We start from the raw sequence: 18,222 nt of genomic DNA, 5'->3' as shown, positions 1-18,222 counted from the left end.
GATACCCAGTGTGAAATTTTTCAAAGATTTAATTTGTCTTTTGAAGCTTACACAGAGTAAAAATGACTTTTTGGGGGTTTAGGGTTTTATGAATTTTAACACATATGTAGAGGTATATACTTACCACTACAATCTGGATAGAGAAGACTTCCATCACCCAAAACACACTCTCATGCCTCCTCTTAGAAGTCACACCCTCCCCCATCGTTACCCCTGACAACCACTCACCCGTTTTTTTTGTCCCTATATTTTTGCCTTTTCTGAAACATACACATTCCGTATACATGGAATCGTGCTGTACGCAGCCTTTTGAGACTGGCTTCTTTCAGTCAACATAAAGCCTTTGAGATTCATCTGCATTGCTGTGTGTATCAACAGTTCATTCCTTTTCATTACCGAGTAGTACTCCATTGTTTGGATGTACCACAATTTGTTTATCCATTCACATGTTGAATTGCTTGTTTCCAGTTTTTGGTGATTTTGAGTAGAGCTGCTATATAAATATTTATGTATGTTTTTTTGTGTGAACATACGTTTTCGTTTCTCTAGGGTAAACACCCAGGAGCAGGGTTGTTGGGCCATATGGTAAATAGATATTTGACTTTATGGGAAGCTGCCCAAAATCTTTGTGGGAAGTTTTCCAAAGATACTGCACTGATTTACTTTCCCCACAGCAGTATAGGAGAGATTCTGTGGTTCCGCATCCTCATCAGCACTTGGTATTGTCAGGTTTTTCAAAAGCCATTTAAGTAGAAGCATAGAGGTATCCCTTTGTTGTTTTAACTTACATTCTTCTAATCGCTAATAATGCCGCGTGTCTTTTCATGTGCATATTTACCATTTATGTACTTCTTGGGTGCAGAAAATGTTCAAGTTTTTTAATCCATTAAAAATTTTGGTTTGTTTCCTTTGTTAATTTAGGGTTGTATTCTGAATATAAATCCTTTGTCAGACATGTCATTTGTAAATGTTTTCCCCCCATCCATAGCTTGTCTTTTCATTCTCAGGACAGTGTATTTTGCATAGCAAAAGTTTTCATTTTTGGTCTAATTTATCCCTTTTCTTCTTTTACGGATCTTGCTTTTTTTAATGTCACATCTAAGAACTCTGCTTAATCTCAGGTCACAAGGATTTTCTCCTGTTTTCTTCTAAAATTTTATGTTTTGAATTTAGATCTGTGATCCATTTTGAGTTAACATTTGTGTAAAGTGTGTAGTTTGGGTTGAGGTTCATTAATTTGCATATTGTGTGTGGTTGTTCCAGGATCGTTTGTTTAAAGGACTATCCTTTCTCTCTGGAATTGCCTTTGCATCCTTGTTAAAAGTCAAATGGCCGTGCTTGTGTGGGTCAATTCCTGTACTATCTTTTCTGTTCCATTGATCCGTGTGTCTCCCCTTTCACCAGTACTATATCATCATAATTGTTGTAACTTTATAACAATTCTTTTTTTTTTTTTGAGATGGAGTCTCACTCTGTCACCCAGGCTGGAGTGCAGTGGCACCATCTCGGCTCACTGCAACCTCTGCGTCCCGGGTTCAAGCGATTGTCCCACCTCAGCCTCTGGAGTAGCTGGGATTACAGGCATGTGCTGCCATCCATGGTTAATTTTTTTTTTCAAATTTTTTGTTTTTAGTAGAGACGGGATTTCACCATGTTGGCCAGGCTGATCTTGAACTCCTGACCTCAAGTGATCTGCCCACCTTGACCTCCCAAAGTGCTGGGATTACAGGCATGAACCACTGTGCCTAGCTCTAATAATTCTCAAAACTGAATAATGTGAATCCTCCAACACTGTTCTTTTACAGAATTATTTTGGCTATTCTAGTTTCTTTGCCTTACCATGAACATATTAGAATTAACTAGCACAGGGTTTTAAAAGTAGAAAATTTTTTTGCCAAAGTATGGCTTTCCAATTTCTCTAGGGAAACAGAGATCTGGCCGTACTTTTGCCTGGCAACATTTGATTGGAGCACAGTCACAGCTTACCCTTTAGATGGATGTCTGCTCTCCAGTTTGCCACAGTCCCCACCCCTCCCTTTTGTGCTACTCCTGGCTCGCTTCAGTCACTCACTTTCCTTGCATGGCTTCTGTTGGCATTGTTGTTTGTAGCTCCTGGTGTAGACGTCTTGGGCACCTCTGGCTGTGGCATCTGAAATACTGATAATCCTGATGCTGCTGCTGCTGATGATGATAGCAACCCCAGTTCCAGTCAGAGCTGTGTTTTTGGCATTGATCTTAGTCCTTGATCCACAGCCTCTCTGCGGGTCTTTGTCACTACCGACTACTGCTGTCATTATACCCATTTTACAGATGTGGATGCAGAGTCTCAGAGTGGTACAATTGCTGGCCCCAGGCCATACAGCTTGGCTTAGCTGTGACCCTTAAGTCTTGTGGTCTTTATATCAGAGTCCATTATGTGTGGTTGTGGCTACCTTGAGACTGTTAACCTCTTGAGGGCAACAGCATTTCAGGTTCTTACCTCCCTGCCTGACTACTCCAGCTGTCAAGTTTTGTTCTCAGATATTTGTGATGTGACATTAGGGAGCCTTGGATTCCCCTGGAGGCCCTATCTGTAGGCACTTCTTGGTGGTAGGCATGGGATCACCATCAACCGTAATGGTCAGTTCTGAGGGTTGCTGGGGTTGAACAGCCTTCCGTTGACTGTCTGGGTTTGGGATTTGAGCCAAAGCCTTCACACCCTCAAGAGAATGGTGGTGTGTGGCCGGGGCCTCCTGGGCCTCACGCTGGAGGCTGGAGAGTTAGAGAATTGGGGGCATGACCAACTCATGTTGTTCAGACCTGGTCTGGTGATTGTGCTGGTGTGGTGTGGTGTTTTAGCATCAGAAAGCCTGTATTTGGGCTGCACTTCCCCCCTCCCCAGTGTGCCTTTGTGGGCCCCTTACCTCACTTCCTCATTGCTCATAAAAGTTAGCTCACTTCCCAGTTGCTAAATAGTTGCCAATAAACATTAGCAACTATTATTATTCATATTGATGAGTGGAAATACTTGTTGACTGGACCAAGGGGTGAGAGGAACCCCTCGGGCCCTTCCCACATCACAGGGTGATGGAGTGGTTACGGGCCGGAGCGGAGGTCAGTCTCTGGCTCTGACACTCGCTGTGTGTGATGCTTTACCTGTGAGTGTACCTCAGTTTTCTCATCTGTAAAATGGGATTAACAGTAATACCACTGACTCTAGGAGGAATACATAGCACAGAACCTGGCATGGGGTAGCTGCTTCCTGAATGCCTGCTGTTCTGATTTTTTGTGTTTAACACTGAATCCTCACTTGTGCCCACATGGTAGGCATTGGTCTCCCTTCCGGAGAGAAGATCGAGTGGCCATGGGAGCAAATCCCTCAGTGACTGGATGCTAAGTAGTTTCCAGGCAGAGAGCAAAGCAGAGGCCTCTAGCCCTACAAGCGGTGTTCTGGAATTCAGGGGCCTGCTGGGTTTTCTGAGGGCCTGTGAGTCATGTGCTTTAGAAAGGAGCCTGAGAAACTCTGTCCCCAGCCCCTCCCCTGTGGACTCCCCCTCTGAAGTGATGCCTGGCCTCCAGGCTCCAGCGGCTGGTTGCCAAGGAGTCCAGCTGCCATCCCCTCCCACAGCTGCTAGGCAGGCATCTGGTTGCCAGGTGCCACCTCCTCGGACACCTTGGCTCTCAGAGCGCCTGTCTCAGCTGTCTGAGGGGGGCTAGGTCTGTGGGGGACGTTGGACTTTAGAACCTGGGAGGCTCTTGGGGTGTAGGGGCCAGAGCAGCCCTGAGGTTGTGGTCCGGGATGACCCAGACTCCAGCTTCACTCTTTTAGCCATGTTCCTCATTAGACGCCCCTGCAGGAGGCTGGGCAGGACTTGTGTCCACATTTTATAGAGGGAGAAAATAAGCTTCAGGGGGTGAAGGGAGGGTCCGGCTGGGCCTTGGAGTCCTTTACGGTCCAGGGGAAAGGGCCCTGTGCTCACCTCCATTGGTGAGGATGTGATGCTTGTCTCTTCCCCCTGCTTGTCAGATGTGAGAGCCCTCCTTCCTGAGGGCCTTGCCTGCTGCGCTCACAACAGAACTCTGTCTCCTTACCTGCACCTCTGGCCCCTGCCTACCTTCTTGCCCAGATTTCCAAAACCCTTTGTAGTAGTCCATTTTCACACTGCTAATAAAGACATACCTGACACTGGGCAATTTACAAAAGAGGTTTAATGGACTTACAGTTCCACGTGGCTGGAGAGGCCTCACAATCGTGGTGGAAGGCAAGCAGGAGCAAGTCACATTTTTTTTTTTTGAGACGGAGTCTGGCTCTGTCGCCCGGGCTGGAGTGCAGTGGCCGGATCTCAGCTCACTGCAAGCTCCGCCCCCCGGGTTCCCGCCATTCTCCTGACTCAGCCTCCCGAGTAGCTGGGACTACAGGCGCCGCCACCACGCCCGGCTAGTTTTTTGTATTTTTTTTAGTAGAGACGGGGTTTCACCGTGTTCGCCAGGATGGTCTCGATCTCCTAACCTCGTGATCCGCCCGTCTCGGCCTCCCAAAGTGCTGGGATTACAGGCTTGAGCCACCGCGCCCGGCCGCAAGTCACATTTTACATGGATGGCGGTAGGCAAAGAGAGAGCTTGCGCAGGGAAACTCCACCTTATAAAGCCATCTGATCTCGTGAGACTTATTCACTATCACGAGAACAGCGTGGGAAAGACCTGCCCCCACTTAATTACCTCCCATCGTATCCCTCCTACAACGTGTGGGAACTCAAGATGAGATTTGGGTGGGGACACAGCCAAACCATATCACCCCCTGCCTGGGTTCCCTTTCCCAGTCCTTACTCTCACCTGTTCACTCTGCTTCAGCCACGGTGGTCTCCTTGTCCCTGTGCACCAAGCAGGCCCCTACTGCCAGGCCTTTGCACCTGCTGCCCCACTGCCCATGCTGTGCTCTCCCTTGGTAACCCATGACTCACCCCCTTACCTCATCTGGGTCTCATCTGGACATCTTCTTATCAGGGAGGCTTTCCCTGGCCACCACATTTAAAATAGCACCCGTCTCCTCGTTTCTGTCTCCCTTTCCTGCTTGATTTCCTCGTAAGGCTTCCGCAGTCTATTCTGGTGAATCTTCCTGGCTCCAGCCCTCACCCCTGTAGAATATCAGCTCCATGAGGGCAGGAACTTCGTCTCTTTTGTTCACGCTCGTCCCCAGGGCCTACAGCAGCGCCTGTCCTTCAGGATGTGCTGCATGCGTCATTTGCTGAGAGAACGAATGAGTGCCTGGCGTGGTCGGGATGCAGGAGCAGTGTGTGCAGTGGTGGAAACCGTGTGAGCAAGGGTGTGGTTCAGGTGTCTGTCTCCCCAAAGCTGAGGCCAGAAGCAGGTTCCTGTCTCCCACTGGCCAGTCTCCGCTTCTCTTTTCAGAGGGTAGTTGCCCCTGCCAGCCCGCAGAGCCATTTAACGCTGAATCCAGCCTGGCTCTGTGGAAAAACTCCTTGCCCCATGGCAGGCCGAGGCTGTGCGTTTCCATGCAGTTCCTGTTTTGACCTGATGGAAAATCTCTGTGAGCCACCGTGTGCCTGGCCAGGGCACCAGAGGGGCTGGAGACTCGCCTGGACCCGTGGCCTCAGCCAGTGGTTTCAGCCCTGCGGGTCCAGCCACTCCCTGCCCTGTCTCCTTCCAGCTTCCCTGACAAAGCAGCTTCTCACTGAGGCTGGAAGGAGGTGCCCAGGTTGGGGGAAGAGAGGTGGGCATCTTTATCTGGGTTTCTAGAGCCTGACACATCCGGAAAACGTGGCAGAATCACCCTCTTTTATGGATGTAGAAACTGAGGCAGGGAGTGGTGAAGGCACCAACTTCAGGCCATGCAACAAGAAAAGGGTAGGTCTGGAATTTGAACCTAGCTGTTTCTGACCCCAGAGCTCTGAACCCCAGAAACCACACTGCCTTCATTCTTGGGCTCTGTCCCCACTGGATGTGAAGTGGGACGTGAAGTGGCGAGGAAAGTGGAAGACCCACAGAGGTAGCAGCTTTCAACCCCTCCCTCGTGTGTCCCCAGCTCCTCAGCCTTCAGGCCTCCTCTCTGGTGTCCTCCTCCAGGCAGCCTTCCCTGAATGCCTCCACCTGGGTCACCCCGCCCAGCACTCAGCATGATTGTAGTTGAATCCACATTGTGCAAGGATTTGCTGACGGACGGTCTGTCTCCTTCACCAGACTGCCTTGCGTGAGGGCAGACTTAAAATGTCCCAGATTGAACTCTCTACCCCGCCCCCCAAACCACAGTCTTCCTGTCTCAATAAAAGTGGACTTCATCCTTGCCAGTGGTACAGGCCAGAAACCAGGGAGTCGGCCTCGACTTCCCTCTCTCTCATCCCCCATATCCCACCTCTCAGCAAATCCTGTGGGCTCTGTCTTGGAATACCTCTGGATTCTGACCACAGCTCACCACCACCCTGGTCAAATCTTCCATCACCTCCCTCCTGGACGATTGCGGGAGCCTCCTCCTGAGCTCCCCACTACAGTCTGTTGTTGACACACAGCCAGATGGCCCTTTAAAAACTCAGGTCAGATCCTGCCCCTCCCCTGCTCAGTGTGGCCCACGAGGCACTGCACGTTCTGGCTCCTGGTTAAGTCTCTCACCTCATTTCTTCCTGCTCTCGCCTCGCCCCCTCTCTGCTTTCCTTGTTGTTCTTTGAACACACCGGGCTCACTCCTGCCTCAGTTCCTCTGCAGGTGGTATTCTCGCTGTCTGGAACAATCTCCCCTAGATAGCCACATGTCCCCTCCACTTCATGTCAGTCTCAGCTCATCTGCTTCTCAGTAAGTACCTGCTGAATGAATGAATGAGCACCCAGAGATTCTGTCCTGAGACAGTTCCTTGCTGCTCTGTGTGGTGCATTGCTGGTACATCACATGCTTAGCGGTGATCAGGAAAGGGGCTGGTGTGGGGCATTTGGAGGCCAGAGGTGCCTCTGGTGGATGTGGTAGCTAGATGCCAGGATGAGAAGCTTGAACTTAATAATTGGTACGGACATTTCTTTTTCTTTCCTTTTTTGAGACCAAGTCTCACTGTGTCACCCAGGCTGGAGTGCAATGGTGTGATCTGGGCTCACTACAACCTTTGCCTCCAGGGTTCAAGCAATTCTTCTGCCTCAGCCTCCCGAGTAGCTGAGATTACAGGCACCTGCCACCTTGCACAGATAATTTTTGTGTTTTTAGTAGAGATGAGGTTTTGCCATGTTGGCGAGGCCAGTCTCGAACTCCTGACCTCAGGTGATTTGCCCGCCTTGGCCTCCTAAAGTGCTGGGATTACAGGCATGAGCTGCTGCACCTGACCAGTTATGGACATTTCTTGAGCACCTACTGTGTGCTGGGCCTTGTGCTGGTAAGCACTTTACAGGTCCTCTCTTACTTAAATCTTTTTAGTAGCTCTTGATGTGGATCCTGTTTTGCCCATTTTACAGATGAGTAAAACTGAGGTCAGCGAAGGTAGTGACCTGCCCAGGGATATGTGGTCCCTGAATACTTTTGTTTGGATTTCTCCAGACAACTTCACTGTCGGCCTTGGCGTTCAGCCATGCGGCCATCCTGGCTGGATGGCAGTGGACAGAGCGAGCCCTAGCCCAGCCTGCGCTGCCCCTTCCTCCTTCCTCTGCCCTCAGTTTCAGGGCAGTGAATTTCCTCAGCAGACATGAAGCGTTTTGTGTACTGTCGCCTTTCCTCCCGCTGAGCTGCCGACTTCCTTTTCAGCTTGATGTGGTGGGAAGTTCCGCAAAGAGAAAAAGGGAACTGCTGGGTCTGTGTTCTGTAATTGGTGGCTGGGGCAGCATTTGGGGCATTGGGGTGCTATCCTCCTATGGCACTGCTTGGGCTGTGGCATCTCTTCTGCAGGCATGGCCATGGACACGCCTCACCCAGTGTCACAGGGACAAGGGCTGGCCTGATCCACCAGAAACAGGGCTGCCACGGGCTGCGCACCTGAGCCTTCTTTGGGGCATGGGCACCCTGCTGGGCCATACCTGTGCCACCCAAGAAACCTGGCTCAGCTTTCTGGAACCCCAGTTTTGCTCAGTGATATGGCTGGACACATCATTTTAATTTTTTTAGTTTTTATTTATTTTATTTATTTATTTTGTGACAGAATCTCGCTCTGTCAACCAGGCTGGAATGCAGTGGCTTGATCTCAGCTCACTGCAACCTCCGCCTCCCAGGTTCGAACGATTCTCTTGCCTCAACTTCCTAAGTAGCTGGGACTACAGGTGCGTGCCACTACGCCTAGCTAATTTTTGTATTTTTAGTAGAGATGGGATTTCACCATGTTGGCCAGGCTGGTCTCGAACTCCTGAACTCAGGTGATCCGCCCACCTCAGCCTCCCAAAGTGCTGGGATTATAGATGTGAGCCACCGCACCCAGCCCTAGACACATCATTTTTAGAGGAAAATCAAATGCAAGTAATAATACTAGTAAAATGCGTGTGCTGAATGCTTCCTCTATGCTAGTGTGTGGCGTCACACCCTGCCCACAGGGCTGTGCTGAGGATTTATGGCTTTCTGTTGAGAAAGCACTTGGAACAGTGTCCAGCATGAAGGAATTCTTAAGTCGTCAGCTGGGCCTCGCCTTCCTCCTCTGCATGGTGATGGGGCTGCACGGCTGATAAGGCTTGAACTTGTTGCTTTTTTTTATTTTGAGGTGGAGTTTTGCTCTTGTCGCCCAGACTGGAGTGTGGTGGCACAATCTCGGCTCACTGTAACTTCTGCCTTCTGGGTTCAAGCCATTCACCTGCCTTGGCCTCCCAAAGTGTTGGGATTACAGGCGTGAGCCATCACACCCGGGTAGAACTTGTTGCCTTTGGCATCATTTTAGAGCAATAAATTGGTGCAAACCCTCTGGCAAAACACTTAGCAGAGACAGCAAGAGACTTCCCAACAGTGATTCCCCTGGAATTGCAGGGGATCCCACTGCTGAAAAAAATCCTAAGCATAGTGGGGGAATACCCCAGATACTTTTATGTACCAGGTTCCTCATTGAAACACCACTTTGAGTACTCAAAATCGGCAACAACCTAAAGGTCGGATAGGGAAATGGTTAGGGACATGAGCCACACCCATTTCCTTAGTCACTGTGGACCACTGGAAAGGTGACATGCAAAATTATGTGCAACCTGTAATGACAGCCATGCCTAAAAACTGCAGGAGACGCCATGGAAGGTGACATGTTGAAATATCGACAGTGGGCACTGTCAGAATGTGTGATTTCCAGTTTTCTTCCTGTGATTTTATTAATTTTCCTGATGAAAGGCAACGGTAGGTACTGAAACCAGAAGACTCAACCAGCACCTTCTAAACCTGGTGCCCCATCGCAGGCGCCTGGGGAAGCATGTTAACAATGCAGATGCCCAGGCTTCTCCCTGTCCCACTGCATTGGAGCCTCTCAGTCTTCAGGGCCCAGGAATCAGCATTTCTACTGAGTGCCCCAGGTGATTCCGACGCCTGCTGTAGTTACCTGAGAGGTCATGGATTAGGGGTTGCCATGGGGTTGCCTTGTAACTCCAAAGGTTTGCAAATCTGAGTCTCCAGTTTCCCTTCCTTCCTCACTTCTGCATGGCCAGATCTTTTTTTTTTTTTTTGAGATGGAGTCTTACTTTGTCACCCAGGCTGGAGTGCAGTGGAACAATCTTGGCTCACCGCAACCTCTGCATCCCAGGTTTAAGTGATTATCCTGCCTCACCCTCCCGAGTAGCTGGGATTACAGGCATGCACCACCGTGTCCGTCTAATTTTTGTATTTTTAGTAGAGACGAGGTTTTGCCATGTTGGCCAGGCTGGTCTCGAACTCATGACCTCAGGTAATCCACCCGCCTGGGCCTTCCAGAGTGCTGGGATTACAGCTGTGAGCCACCATGCCTGGCTGGCCAGATCTTGCCTGTTTGTCAAGGTCATGCTCAGGGTCCTCCCTGACCTCCTCCAGCTGCTTTTCTTGCCCTGCTGCCCATTCTTGGGTTCGTATACTTCCTGGAGCCCTTCAGGATTATCTGGGAGCTTTGGAAAAAATGCAGATTTCCTGACTTTTCCAGACCTGTTGAGTCAGACTAACATTTCCTGCTACACCTCCTGGGCAAAACATGTTTTTTGAAAAGCTTGACAGGTAATTCTTATGCCTGCTTCCTGGGCGTTGGACCCACTGACCTAGAGATGGCTCCCACCTGGCTTTTAAAACCAGATTTCTAATTGTGCTTTTTAATTGGTAAAGATAGCACACGTTCTTAGCAGATAATTGAAATCCTGAAGAAAATTGTAGAAAGTCCATTCCATAATAAACCTCACGTTTACCTCCTTGGGCTTACAAGTGATTTGTGGAGCACCTGCTGTGTACCGGGTGTCCAGGCTGCAGCAGTGCACAGTACAGACAAAAGCCCTCCCCCTCACCGTGTGTGCAGTGAAGACAGACAATGAAGGTGTCAGCCAAGGAAAATTCGTAGTGTTCTCAGGTGGTAAGTGCTATGGAAAAACATGAAGCAAAACTAGAGGTTGGGCTGCTGAGAAGATGTGGCAGTTTTCAATGGTGTGGGCAGGGCAGGCTTCACTGAGGAGGTGACGTTTGAGCAGAGACCTGAAGGAGCAGAGTGAATGAACCATGTGGTTACCTGGTGACAGGCGTTCCAGGCAGACGGGACAGCCAGTGCAAAGGTCCTGTGGCAAGAACATATCTCATGTGTTTCTGCACCTTCAAGGGTGCCAGTGTGGGAGGAGTTGAGGGAGAAGGGAGTTGGGTAGGAGGTGAGGTCACGGAGTGTGAGCTCATTCTGACAGCGCAGCCTCTGTTGGAGGGTTTTAAGCAGAAAGGCAACATGCAAAGGCTCTTTGAAGTATGAGTCCGGCCCCATGCCTGGTGGGTGCTGGGGCTCCTAGAGATACCTCATCGATGACTGCAGAGCAGATGTTTGTGGATGTCCCTGTGCCTGTGGTAGGCGGGGGGACACCTGTCACACACCCGGAGAGGATCCCCTCAGGATTCGAGGCATGTCTCATTCAATGGGGGAGCCCCCCGCCTCCCCTCCCCCGCACTACCAACCCTGGCCTCTTTGCTCTTTGCTTCAGAACCTGAGAGCAGACACAGGCTTCCTGTTGCCGAATCTTCTCAGAAGCAGGGTTGGGAGGCAGCGAGGGTGTGTGGGTGGAGGGTGGCTCGTCTCTTTGGCAGCGGACCTCACAGAAGCCAGGGCTTTGTGGATGTACGGTTGTAGAAGGAATGGGGATGGGGTCTGGCTCTGCCTGAAGCCAGAACAATGTATTGACCCTCAGGGCTTGAGCCGGAACAACCCATGCGTGGACAGTAGACAAACCAGGGTGGACGGTGACAATCTCCTTTTAAACCCTTTGCCGAAGAGAAATGGGAATAGTTTCTGTTGCAATAGAGTTACAAACAGTGAAGTGTACAAGCTTAAGTGCACAGCTCCATTAGTGATTATCTATGCATCACCACCAGGTGAAGATCTAGAACATTCTTTTTTTTTTTTTTTTTTGAGACGGAGTCTCGCTCTGTCGCCCAGGCTGGAGTGCGGTGGCAGTATCTCGGCTCACTGCAAGCTCTGCCTCCCGGGTTCATGCCATTCTCCTGCCTCAGCCTCCCGAGTAGCTGGGACTACAGGCGCCCGCCACCACACCTGGCTAATTTTTTGTATTTTTAGTAGAGACGGGGTTTCACCATGTTAGCCAGGATGGTCTCGATCTTCTGACCTCATGAACCGCCTGCCTCGGCTTCCCAAAGTGCTGGGATTACAGATGTGAGCCAGCGCGCCTGGCCTCTCTAGAACATTCTTTGCTTCCAGAGTCCCCTTGAGCCCCTTGCCAGTCATTATCCGGCCTTGAGTGACTACTTTTCTTTTTTTTTTTTTGAGACTGAGTCTCACTTTGTCACCCAGGCTGGAGTGCAGTGGCACGATCTCAGCTCACTGCAACCTCTGTCTCCTGGGTTCAAGCAATTCTCCTGCCTCAGCCTCCTGAGTAGCAACCACGCCTGGCTAATTTTTGTATTTTTAGCAAAGACAGGGTTTCATCATGTTGGCCAGGTTGGTCTCGAACTCCTGAGCTCAAGTGATCGCCCACCTCGGCCTCTCAAAGTGCTGGTACTACAGGTGTGAGCCACCACGCCTGGCCGAGTGAGGACTTTTCTGACCTCTGTCATCAAAGAAGGGTCTTGCCAGTCTTGGGACTTTGTAGATGTGGAATCCCACAGGTTGCTGCACCCTTTTGTGTCTGGCTTCTTTCCCTTGGGCCATGTTTTCGACGTGCGTCCAGTTTGCTGTGTGTGTGAGCAATTTTCTTTTGATTGTGGAATCATGTTCTATTGTGTGAAGACGCCACCATTTGTTCATCCATTCTCCTGTTGATGGACATTGGTGATTTTTAAAATTTGAGTTTTTATTGTGTGCCATTCTCTGTGCTAAGCACTTTATGTTTTGAGTAATGTTTCCTTGAATCCTCAAAAGAACCCTGAGAGACAGAGGCTCTGTGTTACATCCTGTGTTACAGATGTAGAAATGGAAGCTTGGAGGCTTATGGAACTCTCCCTCCTTTCCCCTCTTAACCAGTATTCATTCAGCATCTTGTGTCTACCTCAACCCGTGCTGTGGATTCAGCAGGAACCAAGCAGCCAGAGATCCCCGCCCTCATGGAGCTGGCAGTGCAGGGAGAGGAGGACTCTAAATTAGTGAAATGCACAAAAGAACTCTCTGTGTTACCTGCGTTACAGGGAATTAAAACAGATCGTTGAGGGTAGAGGGTGACTTGGGGGTGACTTGCAGCTTGGTGGAGGCCGCTTCAGCCAGGATGGTCAGGGGAGGCTCTCCATGGAAGTGATATTTGAGCATCCTGTGCGGTGACAATGAGGGACAGGGGGACAGCACGTGCAAAGTGCCTGAGGTAGGAAAGAGCCTGGGGTGACCTAGGAAGGGCAGATTAGGCAGTGGGGCTGCAGTGGAGTGAGACACATGACTCTGGGGAAATGTCAGGAAAGTACAGTGTGGTCTGTATGTTGGAGGGGGTTCTTTTATCTCGACGCACTGACAGATAAGAACCCCATCAGTGATGGTAACGTAAGTGTTGGCATTTCAGTCTGGTGCGACTCTGAAGTTGGGGTTCGTTATCTGTTTCCTCCTCTGAGTTAGGTGGAAACTGAGGTTCAGAGGCCCGCGTACTCTCCCTCGCTGACAGGTGGGGACATGAACCAGCTCTGTGTGACACCAGAACCTCCACCTTCCAGCTCTCAGCCATCCCCTCTTTGGGGCCCTCATTTGAGGGGGCTTCTCCTTGCCTCTCTGGTCCCATCATCTCCCCTCCCTCCTCGGGAGCTCTGTCCCATAGTCAGGTCCCCCAGGGAAGGAGCCATTGAAAGACTCCCTTGCAGAATCCCTGGTGGCCTATCTGTGGTGTGGCTGACTGTCACTGGTCTGGCTGGAAGGCAGGGCGTCGAGGTGGTTAGAATGTGTGGGCCTGACCCCCTAGCCCCAGAGCTGGGGGGCCCTTTGAGATCCTCTCATCTGACCACGGTTCCCTGTTTCACGGAAGAGGGAACAGAGTGTGGGAACAACTTCCTCCGGGTCCCACAGAGTCTGTGGCAGGGCTACATTTGGCAACCAGGTCAGCAGGTCCTGAGTGGTGGGCACTGTGCAGCTGGGGAAACTGAGGCCCAGAGAGGAGGACTCAGTCATCCGAAATCATCCAGCTAGTGTGCAGCATTTCTTGTACTCCTTATGGTAATCCATGAAGCTGGCAGTGTTATTACACAGTGTCTATTTTACAGATGAGGAACTTGCCCCAGAGAAAGGGGTCTCCCTCCGTCTAACCATCCATCCAGTCACTCTCCAGAAATGAGCATATATGAAAGAAGATGGAAACTGGGACTAAGTGGGGCCTCTGAGAGGTCTCAGGCTGGTGGGCAAGCCTCCTGTTAATTGAATCATCACATAAATCAAGGTTAAGTTATAGCCATGGTGGCACTAAGTATGGGAGCCTATGCATGGGTTTCCTGGGCCCTGACTGACCTTGGACCTCACTGGGGAGGGCAGGGAATGTGAGACTTGAAGCACCTGGCAGGAGGGAGATGAGTGTTGCAGGTGGAGGGAGTACCTGTGCTGAGGCCTAGGGGCAGGAGCAAGCTGGGTGTGTTTGAGGAACAGCTGAGGAGCCTGGAGGCTGGGCTGGCTGCAGCACAGCTTGGTAGGGGCTGAGGTCAGGTCTTGCAGAGCCCTTCTGGAGGGGGTTTTCAGAGAAGTGGGGAGCGGCTGATGGGCTGGGCAGGGCAGTGGGTGACCACATTTGCATTTTGTGACGATCCCTTGGTGTCACTCCACCCAGGGATGCCTAAGTGATCTAGGCCAGGGGTCCCCAGCCGTTTTGGCACCAGGGACTGGTTTCAAGGAAGACATTTTTTTCCCACGGACCTAGGGGTGGGGAAGGGATGATTTCAGGATGATTCAAGCTCATTACATTTATTGTGTACTTTGTTTCTATTATTATTACATTGTAACATATAATGAAATAATTGTTCAACTCACTATGATGTAGAACCAGTGGGAACCCTGAGCTTGTTTTCCTGCAACTAGATAGTCCCATCTGGGGTTGATGGGAGACAGTGACAGATCATCAGGCATTAGATTCTCATAAGGAGGGCGCAACCTAGATCCCTGGCCTGGGCAGTTTGCAGTAGGGTTTGTGCTTCTATGAGAATCTGATGCTGCTGCTGATGTGACAGGAGGCGGAGCTCAGGTGGTCATGCGGGCAATGGGGAGTGGCTGTAAATACAGATGAAGCTTTGCTTCTTGACAGCTGCTCACCTCCTGCTGTGCGGCCCGATTCCTAACAGCCCACTGCCCAGGGATTGGGAACCCTGATCTAGACCTCCCAACTCCTGGTCTTCCCACGAGGCTACGCTGTTCTCCTTCCCCTAATTCAATTCTCCCAATTTTTGAACTGAAGAAGCAGTATAGTCCCGTGGGAAAGAGACTTGGCTCTGAAGCCCCTGGGGCCTGCACTTAGATCTGGCTCCATCCTCCTTCTCTGCATGACTTTGAGCAAATAACTCTGTTCCTTGTCTGTGAAATGGGGATATAGGAGTTGCTTCCTCCTATACGCATGGTATTGGCATGCAGTAAGCACTTAATATGTGTTATGGCTGGTTGTCGTGCCCACGCTCCATTGGAAATGCAGGCATTATCTAGTTCTGACAACTTAGTATCCCAAGGTTTCCCTTATCTGATCTTTCTAAATGGCTTCTTGCTTTCTAAACTCAGGAACTGAATAGATCTGAATAGTGAAAGATACTTGATGTTGCTGTAATTATTATAGTAATTACTGTTATTAGACCATTTGTCCTTAATGAATATTTGTTTGTAGAGATTTGTGGGTGGGGAAAGAAAGCATTTTGCAGCTTACTAAACATATGCCAATGTATGAAATGTATAGCTAGACTGTATGATAATATCTGTTTTGTAGTAATCATAATAACAGAGTATTAGGATTGTGCTTGGCCATGATTAATGGAGATGCGACAGGTTTGCTTTTTTCTTCGTGTACATATTTCAAGCTAGCAGTCCTATTAGTTTCTTGTGACTTCTGTAATAAATCGCCACATATTTGGTGGCTTTAAACAGCACAGATTTATTATCTTACACTTCTGGAGGTCAGGAGTCCGAACTCGGTCTTACGGGGCTGAAATCAAGGTACCAGCAGGGCTGTGCTCCTTCTGGGGGATCTGGGGAGAATACGTTTCCTTGCCTTTTCTGGCTTCCAGAGTCCCCTGCATTCCTTGACTTGTGGCCTTGTCCATCTCCCAGCCAGCAGCATAGCATCTTCCAGTCTTCTTGTGACCCCTGACACTCACTCTCCTACCTCCCACTTTTTCTATTTTTTTTTTTTTTGAGACAGAGTCTTACTCTGTCTTCTCCCAAGTTGGAGTGCAGTGGCACGCTCTCGGCTCAGTGCAACCTCTGCTTCCTGTGTTCAAGCAATTTTCATGCCTCAGCCTTCCAAGAGCTGGGACCACAGGTGTGCACCACCATGTCTGGCTAATTTTTTTATTTTTACTAGAGATGGGGTTTTGCTTTGTTGGCCAGGCTGGTCTCAAAATCCTGACCTCAAGCGATCCACCCACCTTGGCCTCCCAAAGTGCTGGGATTACAGGCTTGAGCCACTGCACCCAGCCCCTCTTTTCCTTTTAAGGATCCTTGTGATTATGTTGGGCCCACCTCAGTAGCCCAGGATAATCCCCCCCCCGATTCCAAGATCCCTACCTTAATCACGTCTGTGGAGTCCCTTTTGCCATGGAAGGTGATGTATTCACAGGTTCCATGGATTAGGGCGTAGACATCTTTGAGGGATTATTGTTCAGCGCACCACAGTGGTCAAGGGCTGTTGGGGCCTCTCTGAGAGTCCTTTGATGTCTGCAAGCTCTGGGTCCCTTCTGTTGTGCAAGTTTTCCGTCCTTTCACGTTGGACCAGAAGGCCTGGCACTGTATTGGGCCCCAGGGACAGAGGTTTCTTCCCTTGTGGAGCTTGGGGGTCACAACTTCAATGATGTGGCCCCATCACTAGTGGGAAGTGAGTGGGTGGTCAGCGAAGCTGAGATGGCAAGAGAGGGTCAGAGTGGATGTGGCAGAAAGTCAGAGCCTGGACTCTGATGGCCCCGAGGTCAGAGGCCAACTTTGTCTGCTTAGCTGCATGCTCTGAGGCTGCCGCGTCAGCCACAGAGAACCTCCGTCTCCTTTTTTGTAAAATGGAGATGGGATTGTCGAGGATGAGGCAATTGTGGGAAGCATTGGGTACATAGTTGACCCGCCCTAAACTGAAGTCCCTAAGCTGCAGCCAAGCAGCAAGTGTCTGTGCTCCTAAGACTGGCCCTTCTGTTGCCAGAATTCCCTCCCTGGGGCCCGAGCAGGCGCTGGGAAAAATCAATGGGAGGAAACCTCCATGGCTGCACCTCCCTCCCCCAGGCCCAGGCCCTGAATGCCACTGTTTTTACATTCTCTCACTTTTGTGCATTGTTTCCTGACTCTGCAAATACAATCCTTCACCAGCTAAGGGGGGGACTGCTCACCCTCCAGCCCCAGGAACAATTGTTTGGGAAGATGGAAACAAAATAGTTGGACTGAGGAAAAAACAAAACCTCTCGAAAGTCATTGTCTTCAGATGTCAAGTGTCAGCCCCACAGAGAGGAGACCGCATTCCACTCATTGTCCTGCTGCAGACAGGCCCAAGGACCCCAGGACGTCCAGCCACCCCGCCCTGCATCCTGGGGCCCCGAGTGGCTTGGTTCTCTTTGTCCAGGACATTCCTGCGGGAAATGCCACCCAAAGCAGGGCCTGTTCCCAGCCACCACTGTCTCCGTCACTTGAGGCTTTTCCTTCCAGCCACACGCCCTTGCAGGCCCCAGATGGGCGAGGGCTGGTGCTGAGGATAAGGGCTACGGTTCGTACAGTGCTTCCTAGTGTCCTTTATCCTAACCCATCAGATTCTCACCATGCCTCTGTGATGCAGGTATCTATTTTTTTTTCTTCTTTTGGTGTAATAGTGTGACATATAATTCAGGTATCACTATATAGTTTACCCATTTGAAGTGTGCAGTTGAATGGTTTTAGGTATATTCATAGAGTTGTGCCACCATCTAATTTTAGGATCATTTCATCACCTCAGAAAGAAACTTTATATCGACTGGCCACGATGGCTTACGCCTGTAATCCCAGCACTTTGGGAAGCCAAGGCAGGTGCATCACCTGAGTCAGGAGTTCGAGACCAACCTGGCGAACATAGTGAAACCCTTTCTCTACTAAAAATACAAAAATTAGCCAGGTGTGGAGGCAAGTGCCTGTAATCCCAGCTACTTGGGAGGTTGAGGCAGAAGAATCACTTGAACCCAGGAGGCAGAGGTTGCAGTGAGCTGAGATTGTGCCACTGCACTCCAGCCTGGGTGACAGAGCGAGACTTGGTCTCAAGAAAAAAAGAAAAAGAAAAATAGAAAGAAACTTCATACTATTAGCAGTCAGGTACCATTTTTATATCCCTGTTTCATCGAGAAGGAAGCTGAGGCACAGAGAGGCTGCTTAGGGGCCACACGGCCAGCAAATGTCCAAACTAGGATTTGAACCCAGATACTTGGCTCTGTCTAGAGTCCATTTTCTTAGCTTTGCCATAATGCAGTGGTTCTTAACCAAGGATGATTTTGCCTCCAGGGGGACATGGGCAATGTCTGCAGACATTTTTGATT

At 50.0% G+C, this 18,222-nt stretch overlaps 1 protein-coding gene across 3 annotated transcripts in view; it reads left to right on the top strand.

Annotated features, from left to right (window-relative positions):
• Nucleotides 1-18,222, top strand: part of PREX1 (phosphatidylinositol-3,4,5-trisphosphate dependent Rac exchange factor 1) — a 205,360-nt gene that overhangs the window by 49,172 nt on the left and 137,966 nt on the right. The gene's annotated exons all lie outside the window — the stretch shown is intronic.

Source organism: Macaca fascicularis, chromosome 10, assembly GCF_037993035.2.
Source record: "Macaca fascicularis isolate 582-1 chromosome 10, T2T-MFA8v1.1".
Classification (NCBI taxonomy): domain Eukaryota; kingdom Metazoa; phylum Chordata; class Mammalia; order Primates; family Cercopithecidae; genus Macaca; species Macaca fascicularis.
Note: the sequence above shows the minus strand (reverse complement) of the source record. Positions and strands in the feature narration are given on the sequence as shown.